The sequence below is a fragment of the Pinus tabuliformis genome, chromosome J (assembly GCF_031772625.1).
Source record: "Pinus tabuliformis cultivar Carrire ecotype Pingquan chromosome J, CPIR1, whole genome shotgun sequence".
NCBI classification, from domain to species: domain Eukaryota; kingdom Viridiplantae; phylum Streptophyta; class Pinopsida; order Pinales; family Pinaceae; genus Pinus; species Pinus tabuliformis.
Genome location: NC_142295.1, coordinates 967,881,177 through 967,900,968, shown reverse-complemented (window position 1 = coordinate 967,900,968; position 19,792 = coordinate 967,881,177). Strand labels below are relative to the sequence as shown.

At 36.5% G+C, this 19,792-nt stretch overlaps 1 pseudogene; it reads left to right on the top strand.

Moving 5' to 3' along the window:
• The first annotated feature begins 18,220 nt into the window (after positions 1 to 18,220).
• LOC149230057 (ARM REPEAT PROTEIN INTERACTING WITH ABF2 pseudogene) lies at positions 18,221 to 18,774 on the top strand (annotated as a pseudogene).
• Positions 18,775 to 19,792: the final 1,018 nt, after the last annotated feature.

Genomic DNA, 19,792 nt, shown 5'->3' with positions numbered 1-19,792 from the left:
TTAGAGATCTGTTTGTCCATTTCCTGACCTTGTCTTGCATTTTAGTTGCTAAAGGATCCCATATACTCTTGTGTCGGGGTTTAGCTGTAAGAGGAACTCCCAAATACTTAGAGGGAAGGGATTCTCTTTGAAAGCCTAAAATTCTGGAGACATTTCTCTAGATGGCAATATGAGTGTTAAAGAAAAAGACTTTTGATTTGGTAAGGTTTACTTCCATACCTGTAGCCTTCGCAAAGTCATTCAAAATTTGTTTGTAAGCCAATGCTTCTTTAACTGTGAAATTCCCTATAACATGGTATCATCTACAAACTGTTGATGAGTCAGAACTTGCCCATTCTCCGAAAGTTGGAGTCCTTGAATTCTTCCTATTGCTCTTGCATGCTTGATGGATCGCCCCAGCCCTTCCATCATGAGGATGAAGAGAAAAGGAGATAGCAGATCTCCCTGTCTAAGACCCCTGGAAGGGAGAAAAAGTTCAGAAGGAGAGCCATTCACTAAAATTGAAAAGCTGGAAGAAGTCACCAGGGCCATGACCCATCTAACCCAATTATGATCAAAACCAAACGCTGTGAGCAATTTTTTGATGTATATCCAATTCACTTTGTCATATGCTTTGGCTATGTCCAGTTGCATGATCATGCCCGCTCTCTTGTTGCATGTTAACGAGTGAACCACCTCGTGAGCTTGAATTATGTTGTCTAGAATTTGTCTTCCTTCTACATACCCTGTTTGTTCCCCGGAGATGAGCATGGGTAGCAGGGGTTTAAGTCTGTCAGCCACAACTTTGGAAATTATCTTGTAGACAACATTGCATAAGGTAATGGGCCTATATTTCTCTGGTGTTTGAGCATTATCCTGTTTTGGAATAAGGGAAATAAAGGAGGTATTGAGAGCTTTCAAAATGGTCTTGTTCCGCCTGGAGTCTTCCACAATCTCCACAATATCCCTTTTAACAATATTCCGACAGGCTTTGAAGAAATCCGCATTAAATCCATCTGACCTTGGTGCCTTGTCATTTTGCATTTCCTTGAGGACCTCACTGATATTCTTTTCAGTTACAGGTCTGTTGAGATTACCATTATCCTCTCTGGATACCAGTTTAGGTATGTGTTTAATTAAGTTATTAACGAAAGGTTCTCTTTCTGAAAAGTTTTCCTTGGCAATGTCCCGAAAATTCTTTACTAACACTGCATCTATCCCCTCATGGGATCGATGATTTTGGCCATTTTCATCCTTGATCAAAGAGATTTTGTTGTGAGTTCTGTTCGCAATGGTAGATCTGTGAAAAAATTTGGTATTACGTTCTCCTTCTTTCAGCCATAGAACCCTAGATTTTTGTTTCAAAAAAATTTCTTCTTGTTTGCATAGCATTTCCCATTCTTGTTGATATTTCTCTGCTTGATCATTTTTGTCTTTATCAAAGCCATTCCTGATCAAAGCTTGATTGAGCTCTAGGATTTTGTTTTCTACAATTTTTTTACTTGTGAAAATATTGCCAAATTCCTTTTGGTTCCATTCCTTTAGCTTTTGCTTGATGTGCTTTAATCTTTTATGTAGCAGGAACATAGATGATCCCTGAATTTGCAGGTCTTCAGCCCACCATTTTTCAATGTTGCTGTTGAAATTCGGGTGTGACAGCCATATATTTTCAAATCTAAACGGTTTGTTTCTTGGGGTGCCAATGCCCTTGATCTCCATTTGAATCGGCCAGTGATCTGAGCCTCCAAAAGGAAGAATATCTGCTATTATTTCCTTGTCTAGAAGCATGAGCTCTTCAGAGATCATGAATCTATCTAGCTTGGAAGCTACCTGGGAATCCCCTCCTCTTTTGTTGTTCCATATGCAAAGGCCATTGTTTGTCTCAATGTCCACCAGCTTCATGTTTTCTGAAAAACATTGGAAAGTTGAGGAATCTTTGTTTAGTGCTCTTGTACCCCCTTTTTCTCCGAGAGAGATCTAATCATGTTGAAATCTCCTCCTATAACCCACGGTAGCCCTGCAAATCTGTTTCGAAGGTCCACTAAGGAATCAATAAACCTGATTTTGTCATCTAACCTTTGAGGGCCATAAACATTCGTTACAAGATAAGTGTCCCTGTCACATACAGGATGAATAACAACTGATAAATAATTCCTTGATGCCTCCACATCAATAATACCTATTTTTTGGGGATTCCAGAGGATAAGGATACCCCCTGCTGTATTTTATGCTTTGACTTCTATAAACTCATATCTGTTGAGCCATTTACTATGAATTTGTCTTATCTTTTGAACAGAGCATTTCATTTCTTGGACAAAAATAATATCCGGAGCTACCTGCTTCATTCTATTATTCAGTATTCTCTGCTTTCTTTTGCTTCCTAGACCTCTGATGTTCCAAGTTGTAAACTTCATAATTACAAATTGGTAATGGAGTAACTGGTTAGATCTTTCATCGTACCTGAGTCTATCATGAGCTTTCCACATTCCATTAATAGCTCGTTCTGCTTTTTTCTGCCCCATTTTTTCCCCGGGTTTCTTGGAGCTAATCCTGGAGTTGATTTTACTACTTTCATTCCATGGTTTCCTTGTCTTTCCATGCTGTTATCTTCGCCCAAGCCCTTTGCCCGAGTTTTCCATAAGAATAACTGCTTTATTCAATTGCATTCTTCTTGTGGTAGAGATTCTACCCCACCCGTTGTTCCCTTACTCAAGAACCCTTCTAGATCTAGGTTTTCTCTGTCAAGAATCTCTTGCAACTCATTGTCTTCCATTTCCATCTCGCTCTGAGTCATTTCCTGATCCATATCCATCTCTGATTCACTCATCATGATCCCTTTCTGCTTTTCCTTTACCTGTTCTAGATCCTGTTCTTCTTCCTTGTCCTGCTTATCATATCCATCCTTCATTACTTGATTATCAACTGCTGTATCTTCCTCCTCTTCAAGAACTTGGAACTGATTCGGCCTCACTTTTTGGTCTCCGCTTTGGTGTTGTTTTGGCCCTTTTTTGCCATTTCTACCTTTATGAGCTACTTTGTGAAAGCCATGTGTTTCTTTCATGTGTTAGGATTGCTTTTGTTCTCTGCCTTACTAAGAGGGCAGTCTCTAAGAAGGTGCTTGTGTTCATGACATTTTCTACATCTAAAAGGAATATGCTCGTAGTCAACCGTCTGCACCCATTCCTCATCATAAACCTCCAATATGACCTCGTCCGGAAGTGCTCCAGATAGGTCCATCTCTACACAAATCCTAGCAAAGGAGGTATATTTTCCCCTTCTTGTGGCTTCAAAAGTTTTGACATACCTCCCTAATTTGTTGCCTATGACTATTAGTGATTCTATTTGCCAATAATCTAGAGGTAGCAAATAGAGTCTTACCCAAACCAGGACTGAGGTAAGGGTTTCCTGCTCCGGCACGAAGTTCATCATCCACGGTCGCATATCGAGCCCTGCTACTGCAAAGAAGTAGGGCCCACCTTCAAACACTCTATCTTTGTCCTCAATGTTTGTAAACACCACTGTGAAAAAACCCTTGGATCCTAGATGAAGATCAATGCTTCCTTTTGGCTTCCAGTGGTATCCGATCCATGTTTGTAAGGCCTTTTTGGTGGGCCATAGTCCCATGAATTTGCATATGATTGCATAAGTCTGCATGTGCTCTCTGTGGGCCTGCAGCTCTGGGTTATTTAAGATTACTCTGGGAGTTATTTCAACTTTGGGCTTGCACGGTCCCTTTTGTTTCCTATCTGCTGTTCCCTGTTCTTTGTCATTTTCCTCCTTGTCTTTTGTGCCATCATTTTTCTTCTCCTTGTTACTTTTTCCTTATCCCTGTTTTTTCCTTCTTCCATCGAGTTACCTCTGATTCCAGAGGTGTCTTGCCCTTGTTAACCACTACCTCTCTGAAGGATGGAGTGGAGCTCCCTCCTTTGCGACCATCCATGGAGAAACTCCCGCGCAGAAGCCCTCAACCTTGGTCTTCCGCAAATTCCCGCGCTCCCGAATTTTCTCTCAAAAGTCCAACCTTATTTTAATAATCATCATCATCATTAAGTTTTGGATATATTTATATTTAGTTTTGGATATATTTATATGGGTAAACTTATTTTAATAATTGGATATATTTATATTTAGTTTTGGATATATTTATATAGGTAAACTTATTTTAATAAAATAATGGTAGTTTCAATTAATATCTTTCTTTTCTTAAGGTCTAATAGACCTCATTGGTCTCATCTTAATCGGTCTCACCTTAATAATCATCATCATCGGTCTTCATCGGTAAGTTTTGGATAAATTTATATTTAGTTTTGGATATATTTATATGAGTAAACTTATTTTAATAATCATCATCATCATTAAGTTTTGGATGTTTTGGATATATTTATATGGGTAAACTTATTTTAATAATCATCATCATCATTAAGTTTTGGATATATTTATATGGGTAAAGTTATTTTAATAATTGGATATATTTATATTTAGTTTTGGATATACTTGTATAGGTAAACTTATTTTAATAAAATAATGGTCATTTAGCTCTTTTTTCTTAGCTATAATCATTATTTTTTCCTCTTTATATTAATGATATAATTCTAATAGTGATGAATGTTTATGATCTTAATAAGCCAAGAAAAAAATGTTCAAATAAAAATATGATTATTAATATTGACAAATAAATATAATGATAATTTAATCCAAAAAAATTATGATAATAATAATAATAATAATTTGAAAGAATCAATATAATTAAATTAAATTGAAACATTGAAAAAAAATAAATGAAAAATAAAAAAATTATTATGAGATTATATATATATATATATATATATATATATATATATATATATATATATATATATATATATATATATATATATAAACATTTGGAAATGAATAAGGGAAAACAAATTTCTCATTTTTTTTTTTTTTTTCGAAGAAAAAATCTGTAACCTTTTATTAAAAAATGAAAAGTTACAATTGCAGATGCATTGAGCATTTCCATAAGCTGCCCATTGGGCTCAAGTGCTTTCGCACTCTTCACAACAATACACAACTAGCGTGCAAAAATGAAAAAAGAAAAAAGAAGAAGAAGAAGAGGGAGGAAGGAAAACTGAATTTGGATCTTCAGGTTTTTCTTCCCTTTTTCTTTTCGACCTTGCGCCACTCTCCTTGAGTAGGCTCGATCGATGCTATGACTAACTGTGTTTCTACTCTCTGCGGGCCTGGCTCCTTGTCTGAATCTGAGGTGTCTGATTGGTGAAGTCGTTTGGTCCCTCCCATGCTCTGATCTTCGATTGTCCTTTCTGCCTGATTTGGATAGGACTGTGGGGTCTTGTTTTCTGATGTATTTTCCTTCTGGGTTCCCGTTGCTTGGGGTACTTCAGCATTCTCTGTGAGGGTGTCGTCTTCTTCTGCTTCAGATTCTTCATCCTCTGAGTTATGGGGGGAGAATTTCCATCCTTTCCTCTGCTTCCCTTTCTGCTTCCTTTTACTGTTAACTTTCTTGGCCTCTGGACATGTGCTTTGCAAGTGTCCTGTTTGTCTGCACATCCTACATCTGAAGGCGGTATTTTCGTAGTCTAGTACTTGCAGCCAATCTTGTTGTTTGTAGATCAGCCTTATGCTATCTGGGAGCCCTTTACTTAGGTCTACTTCCACACAGATGCGTGCGAAAGTGAAAATCCTTTCATCAATCCTTTCCAGATCTGTTTTGATGTATTTCCCTATGCTGTTCCCGATTCCTTCCAGAACTCTTTCGCTCCAAAAGTGAAGGGGAAGGTTATGTAGGCGTACCCAAACCGACACTTTTGATACAGTCATTTTGTTTGGGTCAAAATCTTTGAACCATGGGGTTATGAACAGCCCCGCCGTTCCCCAGAACCAGGGCCCAGCACTGATGATAGTATCTCTTATCTCCTTAGATGTAAATCTGACTATGAAAAACCCTTTGGAACATAGATGTATGTCGCATTCCATGGTCCAATTGGTAAAAATCCAATGAAAGAGGTCCATTGGTTTTGGCCAGAAGCTGTTAAAGCGACATATTAGAGCTTGTGTTTCATAAGACTTAACATAATCGTCAAGCCCTGTGTCATCAATATTAAAGGCTGGAGTTTGTCCTAGCTGGTCAACTATATAAGGCCGGGGTGTATATCCACCTTGATCTGGGGGAGATCCTGATTCTCTGTTGCCTTGGAGAATATTTTTGTAGGATGAAGCTCCCTTAGGATTGTGCTGGGGTGCTGTTTTCCCCTTGTTCCCTCCTGAACTGCTTGGTTGTCCCTGAGATGGGGCCCCTCCTCTCAGCCTGAGATTCAAACCAATGGTTTCTCCTGGATTGATCTCGTAACTTTTCAGGGTTCTGTTGTCCTGGAGGGACCACCTGCCACTGACTAAGTGTTGGATCTGGCCAGGATAGCCAGTCAATGCACAAATTTGCTGCTTTAACTGCGAAACAGAGCTATCTGCACTTACCCATACTAAGAGAGATTTCATCTCCGGGATTTTAATAAAGATCTGAAATCGATTTTTAGTTACCTGATGACTGCATTTTGGCTGAGCTCTGTCTAAACCGGTGTCTTTGCTGGTTGCCAGATGGTCCAGGTGTGTGCATTCTTCCAAATCTTGCCTCCTATTGGGTTGATCTGCTGCTTGCCTTCTGCTCAATCGATGCCCATTCCCGCCGATCTGCTGCCTGGGTGCTGTATATTCTTGGAACTTGCTCCAAACAGTTAGATCCGGCCTGGATCTATAGTATTTGGGGCTCAGATCGAGTAGATCCGGCCCAGATCTGCAGAGATTGGCCCATGCAATTATGTGATGGGGCAGATCTGCAACTTGCATTCCCCTATCTTTGCATGCAGAAGTCATGAGAGAGTGAACTATGTTGGCGTGAACGATCAATCCATACCCTAGCAATTTCCGGCCTTCGAATTGGGTTCTGATCCCAAGAGCGATTTTTGTGAGCAGGTCTCTAGTCTCGTGCTTCTTCTCGTGCTTCCCTTCCAGATCCGTCTCTGATACGGATGGCCCATCAAGCAAATGTTGTTTTGGGCGGATGGCATCTGCTGTGCCAGGACCGTCGTTTATTTTCCAGTCTTTTGTCCGCGTAACAAAACCCCTGCCGGCATCTCGGGAAGAAGCAGTGCGCTCCAGCACTATGCTCTTGAGGCCGATCCTGTGGAGAACCGTGGCCGTGATCAGTCCTGCAATCCCTCCTCCAGCGACCGCGATGTCTGTGGTTCCATTATCAGCGCAGGAAAAACCCTTGACGATGGCCATCTCTCCCGCAGAAAATTCCCTTCTATCGTGCAAAAGAAGTTGTGTTATGTCGAGAAAACAAATTTCTCATTATTTAAATATGAAAAAATATAAACTTTATAATGCAATACACCCATACCTAATCTATAACCAATTAAACTACATGAAAAACCATTAAAAAGAAAAGTCTTAAACTAATTCAAAGCTCCAACTAAAACTACCTTTGATTTAAGCGAGTTTGAAACCGGATTCTACTACTATGATGGTGGAGAATGCAGACCAAATTTGATGGAGGATAGAATATGAATAAATAATTGAGAGAATTCTACTACTATGATGGTGGAGAATGACCAAATTTGATGGAGGATAGAATATGAATAAATAATTGAGAGAAACTATGATGGTGGAGAATGCAGACCAAATTTGATGGAGGATAGAATATGAATAAATAATTGAGAGAAACAAACATCATCGTTTCAGTCCACGTAAGTTTGGAAAGGTTGTCTTCATTATTTTGTGCATGATGTCTTCATTATTTTGTGCATGAGGACACGTGATATGAATTTATAAAAAAAACATTTATCACTAAAGACATTAGAATTATTAATTTTTCTAAACAGAAAAAGAGAGGAATATTCATCTTGGTGCCGCCACGTCTTGGAAGTATTTCTGATACGACTTACGTATAAACTTTAAAGCTAAATTCTTTGAAAATACGTTGAAACATGACTAAACCTAATGTAACTGGTGTTTGGTTAAAACAAAGAAAAAACTAAAAACAAAAGCCTAAAGAGACTTCCAACATTTAAGATTCAAGAAATATATTCATGAGCTGAGTTGATATAAGCCTAAAGAGACTTCCAACGTTTAAGATTCAAGAAATATATTAATGAGTTGAGTTGATATAAATGGGAATAAGAGAGATGGCACATTTCTTAATCCAAAAGTTCTTGTTCCGGTCCCATCTTGAATTGAAAGCCAGCCGCCACTCACTCGAAAAATACTAAACGTTAACAGTCTAGAAGGGTAAATCAGAATGAACAAAACAAAAACTAAAATAATAGTTTAGACGCACACAACTACCCTACCAACAAACACAAATTAAAATAACCGTTTGGAAGGGGTAACATAAATTAAAATAATTGTTTGGGTGCCATGTTTTGCAGTAACCCAGTGAATAAATTAAATTAAAATAATAATTCAATTAATTTTTATGATTTTTAAATTTTAATAATAAAATGTTTTAAATATATAAAATCCAACTATATTAATTTATCTTTTTTATCCGCGTAAAGAAAAGTAACATCAGCTATTCGCATTGAACAAAGAAGGTAACGAAACAAAGTGAGACCAAAAAACCATTGTAGTACGTGGTTATTTCTTTGTTACGCGCCATCTTTTTACATTTCAGATGATTTGTTATTAATTTTAGATTTTTTTGTCCATAAGGCAGGGCTTCTAAACCAGACGGTGGCATATTCATTAATCCCCCCTGAAATCTTGAAGCCTGGAGTACCAACCACCGAAAAGAAACCACAAGGGACTGTTTGGACTCATGGCATGGTGATGACGGCAGGCACAACCCATTCTTGATCACTTTCCCCCTGGTTTCTTGTGCAATTTCTTGCCTTTCTTGGCCTTACGCTTCACAAGATTTAAAAGATCCTTATATTTTTCGTCATCAAGAACGCGATCGATTCCAGGAATTACCAGGTTCGCGTTCCCATAAAGATCGAGTGAAACAACCCTAGCACTGTCGTTCCCATAAAGATCGAGTGAAACAACCCTAGCGCTGTCGTTGAGCACGACGTACTTGGCGGATCCCTGGTTCATTAGAGGTCCCGTGGTGACGACGATGGAGCGGCCAAAAGCCAGGGAGGGGATTCGAACGTTGGAGGTCCTGTTCACCAGGTCGCCGTACGAAAGCTTCTACGCTTCAACGTGGCAAAGCACGTGGCGGGGAAGAGCTGGGGAACTAACAACAGGGAACAATTCCACGTCTAGCAGGGCAAAGATTGTTACGTTCTTGCAGGTGGCGATGTCGAACCCTGCAGCGTTCGTGTGGCGGAGAATGGCAGCCATCTCTGCCTATCCTGGGACGATGAGGGACTCGAACACTTGATCTGTGGATGGGGATTCCACGTGGTGGAGGGGGTTGTCCTCGTCCATTGCCATGGTAAGATTAAAGATGAGGATGATGAAATAGTATCAAGGCACCAGGTGCTTTCCTATCGCTGGCCATATTCCGCCATTTTGATTTCCACTTCTTTCCATCGTAGGCGCCTGAAATTCAAATTCTCTGTTAACTTATAAATTCAAATTTTGTGTGAGATACGTGGAGGAGGAGACTCAACATCCCACCTTTATAAATCTGTAACACGGATTCAACGAAAAGTTAAATGTTAACTCGGATTCAAGATAAGCCGATTAAAATTCTAGTACTTGAATTAAATGTATAAGGAATGAAGTTTTAAATTAATAAATGTTCTTGCAGGTCCGGATGTCGAACCCTGCAGCATCCGCGTGACAATGGCAGCCATTTCTGAGTATCCTGTGGCGAGGAGGGATTCGAACACGGGGTTGTCCTCGTCCATTGCCATGTCAAGACTAAAGATGAGGAAGAGGAAATCGCTCGCCATCTTCCACCATTTTGATTTCCACTTCCTCGCCATCTTCCACCATTTTGATTTCCACTTCTTTCCATCGTGGGCTCCTGAAATTCAAATTCTCTGTTAACTAATAGATTCGAACTCTGTGTGAGATACCCGGAGGGGGAGACTCAGCGTCCCACTTTTATAAATCTGTAGTTAAAATTCGAACTCTGTGTGAGATACCCGGAGGGGAGACTCAGCGTCCCACTTTTATAAATCTGTAATACAGATTCAAGAAACAGTTAAATGTTAAATCGGATTCAAGATAAAGGCGATTACAATTCTAATAATTGAATTAAATGTATAACGTATGAATTTTTTAAATTAATAACTCGTAACTGACCCAACCAGATCCAATGGTCCAAGTCGTTTCAATCGTCTAACATCCAAATTAACGGTATATAAAGTTACAAATGGTATGGGAGGGGAGTTTCTCCGAGAGGGAACGCCTTACGGTGTAACGAGTGAAGTCTGACGATTAGGCATCGGAAACCTAACGTAAGAATAACATATCCGACGACGTTGCTGTACATCAAACAAATGCTGCATCAAAAATCTGACAATCTTAGGAATATTAAAAAAAATAATTGAAAGCTAACGAGAGAGCTAAGAAAGTATGATTAGTCAATTAAAAAATAAACCAAGTCATGAAGTTCTAGGAAATACAAGGGGAAGCAAAATTGTTATTAGGGAATTTTGCAATAATAGATCTTGAATGCAAGGTTCATATTGTTCAACATGATACTATTCGTCCTCTTTCTAAAATGCCTTAATTTCTAGGTTCCCAACTCAAGGAGATGAAAACATTTTCTCTTGGTAGATTAGTACCGTATTCACACAACCAATATGGCATTTCCTATGATGGGGGACTAATAATGTCTCTTGAGCTTCGAGATTCTAAAAGTGGGTGTCTTCAATAAAATGCAACATTTTCTCTTTCTAGGCTTACAAATAATTAGGATAATATATCTGACATAACAAAGGGAGAGGTGTTAAAAAATTATGATGTAGAATTGATTGTACAAGTATTGTGATCTCAAGATCTTGAATATGATTAAAGAAAAAATCATAAAATAGTATTGGATAACATATTTGATCTAATGCGTGTATCAGGTTAAATTGTTCAAAGAAGCATTTATTTGGCTTATGATCATATTTACTGTGTTGATGACTAGAGAATGATAATCATTGATAACAATAGTTTGGAAGTACTACTTGAATTATTTGAGCATAGTTAAAATTAAAAAACAACAACATGTTGGTGCTATAACATTACATACTCTAGCAAAAGGGCCACTACTAATCATCCAATTGATGTTGCTCTTCCACCTCTAATACCCTAAGTACATTTGAGAGAGAAATATGTCAATAGTCACACTTTATCAGATGTTACCTTTTTAGTGGAAGATAGGAAATTTTATGTCCACATAATCATTGTACTTCTATCGTCTTCAAATGCATTTTGTGCCAAGTTTGATGGTAGATACCAGGAAAAGGAGCAAAGGATGTTGAAATTCCAAACATAACCTAGACATAAAATGTTGAAATTCCAAAGATAATATGTCAATTTTATATTGTTTTGTATATTTTCTTCATAAAAGCAAGTTAAAATGTAATAGTTGCAGAAACTGACATATTCTGTTGCTTCTCCCTATTTATGTAGAAAAATTTTAGGTTGCATACTTCAGGGAGAAATCTAATGAAACCAAAGGATGGAAGACATGGAAAACAATCTTGAGAATATCACTCATCTATTAATAGCCATAAGGCATTCATGACACCATCACAACCATGTCAACACTTATTCAGCGAAGCAAAGTAGTGACATATCACGTAATAGGTTTGTGTGGCAAAGAATCATGGTAGCGTGACAAAAGATCGAGGATAGTCTTATGGAAAATATACAATGATTATTGTCAATATTTCAATCTCCAAGTTCCATGAAAAATGAACATCATTATCCTATTTTGAATTGTAGCAATAAAATTCTGAGTCATCATTATCTTCTTCCGAATTATATCAATAGGATCCTGAGTCTATTGTTGTTTAAAAAACTATATAAAAAGTCTAGTTCTTTTGAGGAGGAACAACAAGTTAAGTTTTATTTGTATGAATTGTATGCCATTAATATAGTATTGCTTTAACTCTCATCTATGCGTATGAATTCTCTGTGTTTAAATGAGTATGTGATTTAAGTTAATAGTCAAGTTCTGAAGTTTCTCTAGCATGAGTGACCCAACCAGGAGGGCCCCCCATGTACCAAGACAGACACTACCTCTTACTTGAATGAGTTTGTTTATTTTTAATAATATTGCTTTTCTCATTTCGTTGTCATTTTATTATAAAAGAAAATACTCTATTTTATTGATTCTTGCTCATAATATGAAAGATTTAATGTAGTTTTAGAAGAGCTTATAATCAGAGGTTAGTTTTTATATAAAGTGATCATTTAGTTTTAGAGATTTAGATTCATTTAATTTCAAACTAGTGCAATTAATTTTTCACATGAGTTTCAATATAATGAAGGCTAATCACATTGGTTCTCCGAGTGAATAGGAATTATTCTTTGAAGTCACAAAAAATTATAGTTCAAATTCTTAAATAAGTTTGTTTTCAAATTATCAAATTATCTTCATGGTTATGAACATGTATAAGTGTTTTAGAACCATGATTATATTGAGTTAGCTAGTTGTCAATTTCTTTTAATAGACTAGCATCTATTTTCAATATCAATTTTTATTAGATCAGAATAAAAGCCAAATCCTAGCATATATTTTGCATTACACTTCACAATATTACAAACCTAGACTGATAATTTAATTTTATGGATTTTTAATACAATAGAATTGATAGACATCCTTAGTAAACTGCTAATGGGAAATGGGAATATCATCACCATAGAGTCTTAATCCTTTTATCTTTCATTGTGATAATGCTACCCTTATAGTGCATCACAACCCTTCTACAACAAGAATAAATAAGAATGGTGAGATAAGACCACCTTATTAAATTACACTCAAAGACTTAAATGTTGAGGAAGGAGTTCCATTGAACATCACCCAGAAGAAAGGGGCTGAAATGAGAGCTCTTCCAGTTAATACAACTACTTGAAAAGCCAAAAGCTATGACAACACTGAAAAGATAAGCACAAATAAGTTTATCAAAGTCCTTAGATAGATCAAGCTTATGTAGCATTCCTTCCTTTTTAGATTTTTTTCAATCAATGAAGGACCTCACGGGATACTACTGATGGAGAGGGGATGAACCAACTTTTTCATCTCCAATGAACGATTCATTTTTAATGTAATTCGACATAATATTGTCAGAAATACGAAGAGACCCTGCAATGTAACGTGACGAAATACGATGAGTGTTTTTCGATGATACAAAGCCAACAATCCGATAGGTAGGTACAAAATATGCCGGGGTTATTCGATGACATAGCATTGGAGATCTGGCAGTATTTACAAAATACGATGAAAGTTGTCTGATGATAGGACATCCGAGAGTACAAAATATGATGAAATTTTTCTGATGTTGCAGAGTAGAAAATATGACAGGTAGGTGAAAAATCTAACGGGGGTGATCCGATGATAGAGAGTAGATGATCAGATACATATAATATCCAACGAGTGAAGTCTGACGATCAGGCGTCGGAAATCTAACGTAAGAATAACATATCCGACGACGTTGCTGTACATCGAACAAACGCTGCATCAAAAATATGACAATCTTAGGAATATTAAAAAAAAATTGAATGATTGAATGAAGGAATGAAGGACCTCACGGGATACTACTGATGGAGAGGGGATGAACCAACTTTTTCATCTCCAATGAACGATTCATTTTTAATGTAATTCAACATAATATTGTCAGAAATACGGAAAGACCCTGCAATGTAACGTGACGAAATACGATGAGTGTTTTTCGATGATACAGAGTCAACAATCCGATAGGTAGATACAAAATATGACGGGGTTATTCGATGACATAGCATTGGAGATCTGGCAGTATTTACAAAATACGATGAAAGTTGTCTGATGATAGGACATCCGAGAGTACAAAATATGATGAAATTTTTCTGATGTTGCAGAGTAGAAAATATGAGGGGTAGGTGAAAAATCTAACGGGGGTGATCCGATGACAGAGAGTAGATTATCAGATACATATAATATCCAACGAGTGAAGTCTGACGATCAGGCGTCGGAAATCTAACGTAAGAATAACATATCCGACGACGTTGCTGTACATCAAACAAATGCTGCATCAAAAATATGACAATCTTAGGAATATTAAAAAAAAAATTGAAAGCTAACGAGAGAGCTAAGAAAGTATTGTTGGTCAATTAAAAAATAAACCAAGTCATGAAGTTCCAGGAAATACAAGGGGAAGCAAAATTGTTATTAGGGAGTTTTGCAATAATAGATCTTGAATGCAGGGTTCATATTGTTCAACATGATACTGTTCGTCCTCTTTCTAAAATGCCCCAGTTTCTAGATTCCCAACTCAAGGAGATGAAAACATTTTTTCCTGGTAGATTAGTACCGTATACACACAACCAATATGGCATTTCCCATGATGGGGGACTAATAATGTCTCTTGAGCTTCGAGATTCTAAAAGTGGGTGTCTTCAATAAAATGCAACATTTTTTCTTTCTGGGCTTACAAATAAATAGGATAATCCCTCTTCATGTGCTTTATCTGCAAATCCGACTTGTTCTTTAACAACTTCACGTGCGAGATAGCGAGCCTCAGAGTGGTCTTGCATTTTGCAGACTTGAAACTTTTGCCGAACATGGCTTGCAGATAGAGCTTCCTCTGATTAAAGACAGAAGATGCGGTTAAATTATGGCGACGGGATTGAATTGTGAATGGCAGAGAAAGCTCTGCAGCAGGCAGCTGATTAGATTGATTGTACAAGTATTGTGATCCCAAGACCTTGAATATGATTGAAGAAAAAATCATAAAATAGTATTGGATAACATATTTGATCTAATGCGTGTATCAGGTTAAATTGTTCAAAGAAGCATTTCTTTGGCTGATGATCATATTTATTGTGTTGATGACTAGAGAATGATAATCATTGATAACAATAGTTTGGAAGTACTACTTGAATTATTTGAGCCTAGTTCAAATTAAAAAACAACAACATGTTGGTGCTATAGCATTACATACTCTAGCAAAAGGGCCACTACTAATCATCCAATTGATGTTGCTCTTCCACTTCTAATACCCCAAGTACATTTGAGAGGGAAATATGTCAATAGTCACACTTTATCAGATGTTACCTTTTTAGTGGAAGATAGGAAATTTTATGTCTAGATAATCATTGTACTTCTATCATCTTCAAACGCATTTTGTGCCAAGTTTGATGGTAGATACCAGGAAAAGGAGGCAAAGGATGTTGAAATTCCAAACATAACCTGGACATAAAATGTTGAAATTCCAAAGGTAGTATGTCAATTTTATATTGTTTTGTATATTTTCTTCATAAAAGCAAGTTAAAATGTAATAGTTGCAGAAACTGACATATTCTGTTGCTTCTCACCATTTATGTAGAAAAATTGTAGGTTGCATACTTCAAGAAGAAATCTAATGAAATCAAAGGATGGAAGACATGGAAAACAATCTTGAGAAGATCACTCATCTATTAATAGCCATAAGGCATTCATGACACCATCACAACCTTGTCAACACTTTATACAGCGAAGCAAAGTAGTGACATATCAGGTAATAGGTTTATGTGGCAAAGAATCATGGTAGCGTGACAAAAGATTGAGGATAGTCTTATGGAAAATATACAATTATTATTGTCAATATTTCAATCTCCAAGTTCCATGAAAATGAACATCATTATCTTATTTTGAATTGTAGCAATAAAATTCTGAGTCATCATTATCTTCTTCTGAATTATATCAATAGGATCCCGAGTTTATTGTTGTTTAAAAAACTATATAAAAAGTCTAGTTCTTGTGAGGAGGAACAACAAGTTAAGTTTTATTTGTATGAATTGTATGCCATTAATATAGTATTGCTTTAACTCTCATCTATGCGTATGAATTCTCTGTGTTTAAATGAGTATGTGATTTAAGTCAAGTTCTGAAGTTTCTCTAGCATGAGTGACCCAACCAGGAGGTCCCCCCATGTACCAAGACAGACACTACCTCTTACTTGAATGAGTTTGTTTATTTTTGATAATATTGCTTTTCTCATTTCGTTGTCATTTTATTATAAAAGAAAATACTCTATTTTATTGATTCTTGCTCATAATATGAAAGATTTAATGGTAGTTTTAGAAGAGCTTATAATCAGAGGTTAGTTTTTATATAAAGTGATCATTTAGTTTTAGAGATTTAGATTCATTTAATTTCAAACTAATGCAATTAATTTTTCACACGCGTTTCAATATAATGAAGGCTAATCACATTGGTTCTCCGAGTGAATAGGAATTATTCTTTGAAGTCACAAAAATTATAGTTCAAATTCTTAAATAAGTTTGTTTTCAAATTATCAAATTATCTTCATGGTTATGAACATGTATAAGTGTTTTAGAACCATGATTATATTGAGTTAGCTAGTTGTCAATTTCTTTTAATAGACTAACATCTATTTTCAATATCAATTTTTATTAGATCAGAATAAAAGCCAAATACTAGCATATATTTTGCATTACACTTCACAATATTACAAACCTAGATTGATAATTTAACTTTATGGATTTTTAATACAATAGAATTGATCGACATCATTAGTAAACTGCTAATGGGAGATGGGAATATCATCACCATAGAGTCTTAATCCTTTTATCTTTGATTGTGATAATGCTACCCTTATAGTGCATCACAACCCTTCTACAACAAGAATAAATAAGAATGGTGAGATAAGACCGCTTACTAAATTACACTCAAAGACTTAAATGTTGAGGAAGGAGTTCCATTGAACATCACCAAGAAAAAAGGGGTTGAAACGAGAGCTCTTCTAGTTAATACAACTACTTGAAAAGCCACTGGCTATGACAACACTGAAGAGATAAGCACAAATAAGTTTATCAAAGTCCTTAGATAGATCAAGCTTATGTAGCATTCCTTCCTTTTTAGATTTTTTCAATGAATGAAGGACCTCACGGGATACTACTGATGGAGAGGGGATGAACCAACTTTTTCATCTCAATGAACGATTCATTTTTAATGTAATTCGACATAATATTGTCAGAAATACGAAGAGACCCTGCAATGTAACGTGACGAAATACGATGAGTGTTTTTCGATGATACAGAGTCAACAATCGGATAGGTAGGTACAAAATATGACGGGGTTATTCGATGACATAGCATTGGAGATCTGGCAGTATTTACAAAATACGATGAAAGTTGTCTGATGATAGGACATCCGAGAGTACAAAATATGATGAAATTTTTCTGATGTTGCAGAGTAGAAAATATGACAGGTAGGTGAAAAATCTAACGGGGGTGATCCGATGATAGAGAGTAGATGATCAGATACATATAATATCCAACGAGTGAAGTCTGACGATCAGGCGTCGGAAATCTAACGTAAGAATAACATATCCGACGACGTTGCTGTACATCAAACAAATGCTCATAAAAACTATGACATTCTTAGGAATATTAAAAAAAAAATTGAAAGCTAACGAGAGAGCTACGAAAGTATTGTTGGTCAATTAAAAAATAAACCAAGTCATGAAGTTCCAGGAAATACAAGGGGAAGCAAAATTGTTATTAGGGAATTTTGCAATAATAGATCTTGAATGCAAGGTTCATATTGTTCAACATGATACTGTTCGTCCTTTTTCTAAAATGCCCCAATTTCTAGATTCCCAACTCAAGGAGATGAAAACATTTTCTCCTGGTAGATTAGTACCGTATGCACACAACCAATATGGCATTTCCCATGATGGGGGACTAATAATGTCTCTTGAGCTTCGAGATTCTAAAAGTGGGTGTCTTCAATAAAATGCAACATTTTCTCTTTCTGGGCTTACAAATAATTAGGATAATCCCTCCTCATGTGCTTTATCTGCAAATCCGACTTGTTCTTTAACAACTTCACGCGCGAGATCGCGAGCCTCAGAGTGGTCTTGCATTTTGCAGACTTGAAATTTTTGCCGAACATGGCTTGCAGATAGAGCTTCCTCTTATTGAAGACAGAAGATGCGGTTAAATTATGGCGACGGGATTGAATTGTGAATGGCAGAGAAAGCTCTGCAGCAGGCAGCTCATTAGATTGATTGTACAAGTATTGTGATCCCAAGACCTTGAATATGATTGAAGAAAAAATCATAAAATAGTATTGGATAACATATTTGATCTAATGCGTGTATCAGGTTGAATTGTTCAAAGAAGCATTTCTTTGGCTCATGATCATATATATTGTGTTGATGACTCGAGAATGATAATCATTGATAACACTAGTTTGGAAGTACTACTTGAATTATTTTAGCCTAGTTCAAATTAATAAACAACAACATGTTGCATACTCTAGCAAAAGGGCCACTACTAATCATCCAATTGATGTTGCTCTTCCACCTCTAATACCCCAAGTACATTTGAGAGAGAAATATGTCAGTAGTCACACTTTATCAGATGTTACCTTTTTAGTGGAAGATATGAAATTTTATGTCCACATAATCATTGTACTTCTAACATCTTCAAACGCATTTTGTGCCAAGTTTGATGGTAGATACCAGGAAAAGGAGGCAAATGATGTTGAAATTCCAAACATAACCTAGACGATATTTGAACTAATGATGATATTTATATGCACAAGACCTTACTATGGAGAATTTTGAGAATATATATGATCTTTCTAAGTTTTATCATGCAACTTCTTTGGGCCATATGCATGTTTTGTACTTACTGGGGTAGTAGGATAAAAAACATGTGCCCTAGCAAGGCCTTCAGCCTTAGAGGAGAGTACATTTCCATCTATCCTATCATTAATATTCAATCATTCCCATAAATTTGGTGGTGACATATTCTCTTTGGTGGTGACACTTATGAGTGAACTAATTTAGAAGGATATAACTCGTTTCTCAATGCTGCATGTAATAGGTGTTACTATTGTCTTATTGGATTCTATATCAAAAGATTTACTTCTCCCTTATTCAAAGCACTTACTACATCCCTAGTGGTCTTGATGCACTGTGCTAACAATACATGGTTTCAAGTAGTGAATAAAAGGAATGCTTTGGAGTTTCTTGTACATGTATTTACATTATGAAAGTATTTGTTACCAATGAATGAAGGGGTTGCTTATTTTGTTATGCAACCAACTCGCAAAATAGAATAAGAGATAGATCAATGACTTTAACATTAGCCTCGTAGAGGGGGAAACCTCCTTTACATTACACAAATGAACAATTATTGGATGATACAAATGAAAAAAACCTCCTTTCTATATATATGAGTCTAAGGGGTCACAATATAATCAGAGCCAACATAACAATAATAATGCAAGGGCACAAAAATAACAATAGTGGGCTTCTATGGGGCACAATAATAACAATATGGGGACAACAAGGGCAAAAAAATAACAATAAGGGGCTACAATGACAATAATAATGGATGAATACACTAGTCTTACAGGGATCTAACACATATTAACCGAAATGAACACCCACACTAAGATGTCTTGCCCAACATTCAACTTGGAATAAGTGTTCCATCAACCATGGTTAATATTTTTCATTTTATTAAGTTTTATTACATGGATTTTTCACCAGGGCTATTACAAAACCCTCCCCCTTGGGGGAACACCATCCTCAGTGTTTAACAACACTTATAACCACAAGACTGATGTAAGAAAAACATACTGCCAATAGAGCTTTATAACTTAGTTCGATGCAATGTTTACAATGATCAACCTGCTAAGAAACCAACATGA